This window comes from Amblyomma americanum, chromosome 1 (assembly GCF_052857255.1).
Source record: "Amblyomma americanum isolate KBUSLIRL-KWMA chromosome 1, ASM5285725v1, whole genome shotgun sequence".
NCBI lineage: Eukaryota > Metazoa > Arthropoda > Arachnida > Ixodida > Ixodidae > Amblyomma > Amblyomma americanum.
In genome coordinates, this window is record NC_135497.1 from 521,516,314 (window position 1) to 521,522,794 (window position 6,481).

Below are 6,481 nucleotides of genomic sequence, written 5' to 3' on the forward strand. Positions count from 1 at the left end.
AACTACAAGTTAATGCACCTAGAACGAAAGGAAACAAAGTTGAACCGGGTTATTACTTAGACGAAGGGGTCCTGCTATTTCTTCATTGTAGCCGTTGTTTCGTTAGAGCCGTAGGTGGCCTTGGCCGCAAATTTCGTACGCCAACAAGCTTATTTACCATTCTGTAGCGCAAGGACAGAATACATGGGGTTTATTCTGCCCTCACTGTGTGCCGACGCTGTTGTGGCCTGCGCACTCGTCTGTCCTTCGGTGAAACCATCCACAACGGGTGCTGGCAATGAAGTCACCGCTGCTCGCCAGTCATTACCGCTGCCCGTGTCAGCTTCACCACCTGATCGCACTGATAACGCTGATCAGAACAGCACCACTACACGGCTTCAGCCTATGACAGAACTGCCTTGAGGTGGTGAATTAGTACGCCCCACTGAATGCTACTCTCCAACGCATAGGAAAACGAAACTAAACTGCAGATGGCACCTCACCAATCGTGGCATACAGTCAGATGGCCGAGTGCAACGTAAATCCAGGTAGTTTAGAAGAACTTCTTGCTGGGCAGTTTGGTGCACGGCTATTGTTAAGAAACAGATTCGCGCAGACGAAAGAATACACGAAAGACTTTGAAAACGGAAAGAGCTAGCGCAGACTATCAGCGCTCTTTCCGTCTTCATCGTATTTCCGGGGTGCGTCTTTTATGTGTGCGCAACTCTTTCTTATCAATAGGCATAAATCCAAAGAGCTTGGTAAATCATTCGAGCACAGCGCGCACCATTCGCCGTCCCGTCATGCAGGGGGCCGCGTACCCGAATTGCCAGGTGTTCGGTGAAGATAGACGTGCTTTAGCCGAACTGGGGTTTGCTGGACGCTCGCCATATTCCCATGAAGTAAATTTTACTTCGTAAAAGCGAGATTCCATTTTGGGCTACTATAGCTTCTATCGCAGAATTGACATCTGAGCTAGTTGGTTTTTCATTTTCAAAAATTATAAAGCGCACTTAGGACAACAGACAAGAGAGACCAAACCACACAAGCGCTTGTGTGGTTTGGTCTCTCTTGTCTGTTGTCCTAAGTGCGCTTTATAATTTTTGAAAATAGCTTCTATCCATTGTTTCGTTATAGGGAGGTTTGCAAAGAGTGTACGCATCCACCGCACTTGCCTAATCGCGCAGCCACTTTTAATATATGGACGGCAGCTTGGACGGCCGTTCCCTCAAGTGATTGCCGGGAGCGCAACGTGCCTCTCTCCAGACCCCTCCTTTCTCCTGCCCCAAGAACTTGGACGACGCTTAAGCTTCGCCTTTCAGAGTAGAACCAGGTACTTTTATCGAACCGCCGCCGCTAATCAGCAGCCGCTATATGCAGCCACGCGAAGGGAGGAGAAGGGGGAGGGGGGATAATGGCTCCGCTTTCTCCGCAGACGAACGGGATCGTAGCGCCCCTTGGCGACGACCTGCGCGACGGACATAAACGTTCCGCCAGACAGCCGTGACCTAATGTCAAAGTAGTATGGCACCACCACGTGGCGGCACAATCACCGGCACCGCGGCGGATTTGTACCCCTCTCTCTATCCCCGATTAGTGATTCCCGAATCACACCTTACTCATCAGTACCTGACACATACACACGTACCAAACCGTTAAAGTGCTTTAACCATCTCAGAAATCAAAATAATCTGATTGAATCAACTAAGAACTTTTAAAAATTGTCCTTTAACAATGGACGCATCAGCACATGCCATTGAGACACCATTGCAAGTCAAAGACCCCAGCGCATTCACCAGGTGCACTTCTATCCGACTCAAGCCGGCGAGTGTTTGTGGCTTATGGATATCGTGCCCGTTTAGCCATCCAAGGTTCGTGGGTTCAAATGCCACCTAATTCTCCCCAATTTTTCGCCGCAATTACTTCACTTCTCATATATAAACATCCATAAGACGTTCCCGATCAATCAGAGCACGCTAGCAATACACTGTCACAGTGCCGGTTCCACTCGTTGACAGAGCAGCCTACACATAGGAATCAAGAGTGATCGCACGAGTTGGTTTGAATTACCCGTCTTGCGAGCATGGAAAGGAGGTTTCATTCTCTAAAAACAGAGCTGTTATTATTTAGGGAAGTTGCAGAAATGGAGCCCAGGTGTCGCCATCGCCGGCCGTTTTCGCAAACAGTGTACGATACCTGTGGGCACTCAATTATGGGATATCGTTGAGGTTAGCCAACACTGCTATTCGCTCCCAAACGGGTATCACGCAATCCTTTTTTGTAGAGTTCGGGCTGCGGGAAAATTTTTCGACCCAATTTTCTCGACGATAAACGTGTCATGCAGCAGTAGAAAGATCAACATATCAGGAAAGGGCGGCAAGGACGGCGGTCACTGAGAACAAAAGTTGGATGTAGTTGTGTGAAAATAAAAATTTGCTTCAGGTGCGAAACATTTATCTATGTCACCTGCTCTCTTTTAAGAGTTGACTCGTTCTTATAAACGTACGACATGGCTGCAAGCATCGCCTGCTTCTCACAACCGTATTTAATGGTTGAGGAAAGTACTGGCGAAAATAAGACCAACATTTCAAGCAGTGAACGGGCTCGCACACCTGCTAATACTTTCCTTCCTTTTGTGCGCAGAGCACAATATTGACGAGTAACTGTCGAAAACTGTTCCTTTGTCGCACTACGCAGGAGCGTCACTGCAGGAGCAGCCGGCATTTCTGAGTGTGCCTCAATGTGGCTATAACTGTACCTCAGTGTCTTGCTTTGTATTACGCCTCATGGGCCGCAGCGGTCACTGGGAAACAATTTGCTGCGTTGAACACGTTTTCTTACTGACCGCTATCCGTCTCTCGCTGGTTTATTCACCAGCCTCATTCACTCTTCTCTTGACTACGACTGCCGCTGAGGCTCATGTCTGCGTCCATCCTTAGCGTGTTGCGACGGTCTTGAAAGCCATGGAAAACTCGGCGGATAGTTCGATTTTATTTTTGGTATATTTTTTTCGTTTTCAATGTATTGAATACTGGTCAATAGCGTTGTAAATTATTAAATCAAAAGAACACAATAGTCATCTCCTCATTTCTTTAGCAGCCTATAGAAGCGGTCTGTGCGCGTTTTATGCCCAACATTCCTAGAAACAATTTCGAACCTTGCAAAACTGTAAGGTACTCGTATGGAAATACTGAAAGTAATGATCCATACTTCCGATATGCAGCGAAATTTTTCTTTTCTAGCGTTTTCATTGTTCGCATCTAGCAGTTAAGACTACCATAGAAAACCAGTGGATAACGATTTTCACGACTGCAAAAGCGTTAGTAGGAAAAAGATGTAAGCCCGCCGACGGGAGATCTACGGACAAATTGAATGTTAGACTAAAATCTCAGAAGATATGAAAAAGGGTCCATAAAATATCTCCCTTTCAAAAGTGCTTTTGTCCAGAATTGTTGGCTGCAACCCTTTGGTGTTCACTGAGGTGCTCTTTCTTCGCTCATAAAAGCGTGTAAAACTGAAGGTACAACTGCACGGAAAGTGCTTTCAGGAGCTATAAAAAGGCCCAGTGCGTACCACACATGCCGGATAAAGAACTCAGTCAAAGGGAGTTCAGAGGATGGAGAGTCATTACTGAGAGTTTCTCTGCAATATCGACTCCTAGGCCACAGGTGGTACGCTCTGGGCACCGACTACTTCACAATAAAACGCGCCTCAAGGGGCAGTCCACCGTGATAACAAGTTATCGCTCAACAAGAGAGGGTGGCAGTTCTCGCTTAGGACGCGGTACACTAACGCCACTAAATAGTCCTGATTTCCAGTGGGCTGTTTTTAGGAGTGAAAAAGAACCTAAAAACCTAATATAAATGGATGCGCATGTTGTTGAGACTGTGCTGGGATACCGCACGCAATACATCCCGAGCCTTAATGCAGTTGCCAAATGCCAGCTGCCAAAATTGCACGGCATTGCAGAGACACGCGTTTGCAAAGCTCTCGAATTCATGGGAGAAGTAATAACTGCGGTTGATGCAGAGAAACGGTTCATTACATTTGGAACCTTTTATCACTACTTTCATCATGGGGATGAGAAGTTGGTCGTACTGAACCAAGTATTGGGTATGTGCTGCCCAATTCTGCCGAGAGATTCCAGTGCCACTTGAAATCCTTAATACATGTATGAAATGAAGTACACAGTCAACAATATGAGGGAAATTTTCTCCAGTGAAACATGTCAATGAAGCAGTGAAGCCGTGAAGCTGAGGTTTATGGGCATCCTGCGCAAGCTCAGCGTGTCCTGCTACGCCACGGAAGGAGGCGGCGGAAGTTTCGATTTTGCTTTTTAATAGTTTGCGATATTTGTGAATTTGAAATAATTATAAACGTTTTTGCAAGTTATTAAATCTAAATACACGCATCAGTCGTCTCATCATTCCTTCAACCACACATTACTGCTCTGTGGGCACTGATCTACTCTGGGCCACTGTTCACTCGTCAAAAGGTGGTCAAACTGCTGGAAGAACTGAATTAAAAAAAAAATGGGGAGAACATTTAAGCTACGCCTTAAATATATGACGCGATAGCGAATTCGGTTAGTTCCCATGTATGCTGAAGGTTATTCTCTACATTAATGAGCTTCTTCACATTTTCTTTGATTGACTATATTAATTTGTCTCTTTTACTTTGCTTAGTTTTCTCAATTTTGTTGGCCTTTTCATATGTATGACCGTCGGACACTATGTATCTCCCCCTTATGTAATGTCCCTACGGGACCCTTAAGGGTTAATAAATAATGATGATGATGATAATGATGACGATGAATAGATCCCTGGGACTGCTAATGCCCCTCCTTGCGCAATGGTGCAGCGGTTAAACTATGTGTCACTTCCCTGCGATGGCAGGCGTTTCAAGCGGCGGGCCTTGTGTGCGGCTGGAGTTGATCTTCCTGAGCGACCAATCTTTAAATTAAATGCCACCTGCCACGATGGCCAGTTATCTCACTATCCGGTGGCCAAGTTGTGATGACAGTGCAAGGTCACGTGACTTAGGTGGCCTACCTGCATCCAGGCTCGCTCTCTGGGCACGACCTGCCAGAGTCATCCTCATGATTTTTCACTCACAGTGGCGACACCGGCGCCGACAATAGATTTTGTGGACAGTCGGGCCTTTAACGCTACCGCGTCAATACTTCGAGAGTCTACCAAAAAAAAATGAGTGCACCCATCATGGTAGACCAATCATTCAGCTGTATGATGCGCAGGTTAGTAGAAATAATGTGCTTTACGTCAAGGAATCGGAAAATCGTTTTCTGTAACTGCTCCTATGCAAACAAGTGCTATTCGTGACTTTGGGTGCATATGTTACGCGACACTTGCTCTGTTCTGGAAACATTAAAACCAACCCCGGCCCACCAAGGACGCGCTCCAACAGTTCGAAGTCCGAAACAAAGGACTATCCTGTAGCGACCAACACATAATTGCAATGTTTACACGCGCCAACGATTGGACCTTGCATTTGCTAAAGGCCACACTGAGCTTTGCGCAGACGTTAAGATGAAAGACAATAAAACATCACTATGACGTAAACTTTTAAGTGTATTCAATCGCCTCGAAGTTCTTGAATCGAGTACAAATATCCCTAATGCCATTGAGCCTTGGCGTCGTCGATTCAGGACGCCGCTAAATATTTTGCATCGCTCCAAGCAGCACTCCAGTTTCGTTTAATTTATCTGGAAGACCAGTTCTTAAGGAATAATTGGATTCTGCATGGTATTGCCGATCTATGCGAAGCGTGCAATTAAGGGAGAAAGCACTTGCTTCGTTTTAAAACGCACTCTGCAGCGGATCCACGCGAATAGGTACTAAGGGCGTATTTTTTCAAAGTTTAACACACCTTTATTTTAAAACCTGAGTGATACGCCGGTGCGCCGAGTTTAGCTGGATTGCACAGCAAGGCCAACATTTTGCCCCTCATATTAATAAATAATTGGGCGACTAATTAATTTGAATTAGTCATTGAAATTATTTTGAATTTAAGAGGAACGGTTTGGTTTGGTTTATGAGGGTTTAACGTCCCAAAGCGACTGAGGCTATGAGGGACGCCGTAGTGAAGGGCTCCGGAAATTTCGACCACCTGGGGTTATTTAACGTGCACTGACATCGCACAGTACACGGGCCTCTAGAACTTCGCCTCCATCGAAATTCGACCGCCGCGGCCGGGATCGAACCCGCGTCTTTCGAGCCAGCAGCCGAGCGCCATAACCACTCAGCTACCGCGGCGGCTACTTGAGAGGAACGGTTTAATTACGAAATTGATGGCTGTCAAATTGAAGGTGAGTCCTGGTATAAATTTTCTTAATCGGCAATGTTGTTTGAAATAACGAACGCCAGAAATGCACACAAACATCAACTGCATCCGTATTTGATGCAGTAGAAGTGCGAAAGACTCCATTTTCGAGATACACTGTAAAAAAATTCCGTACCTATAACGTAGACTATGTACGTTTTAA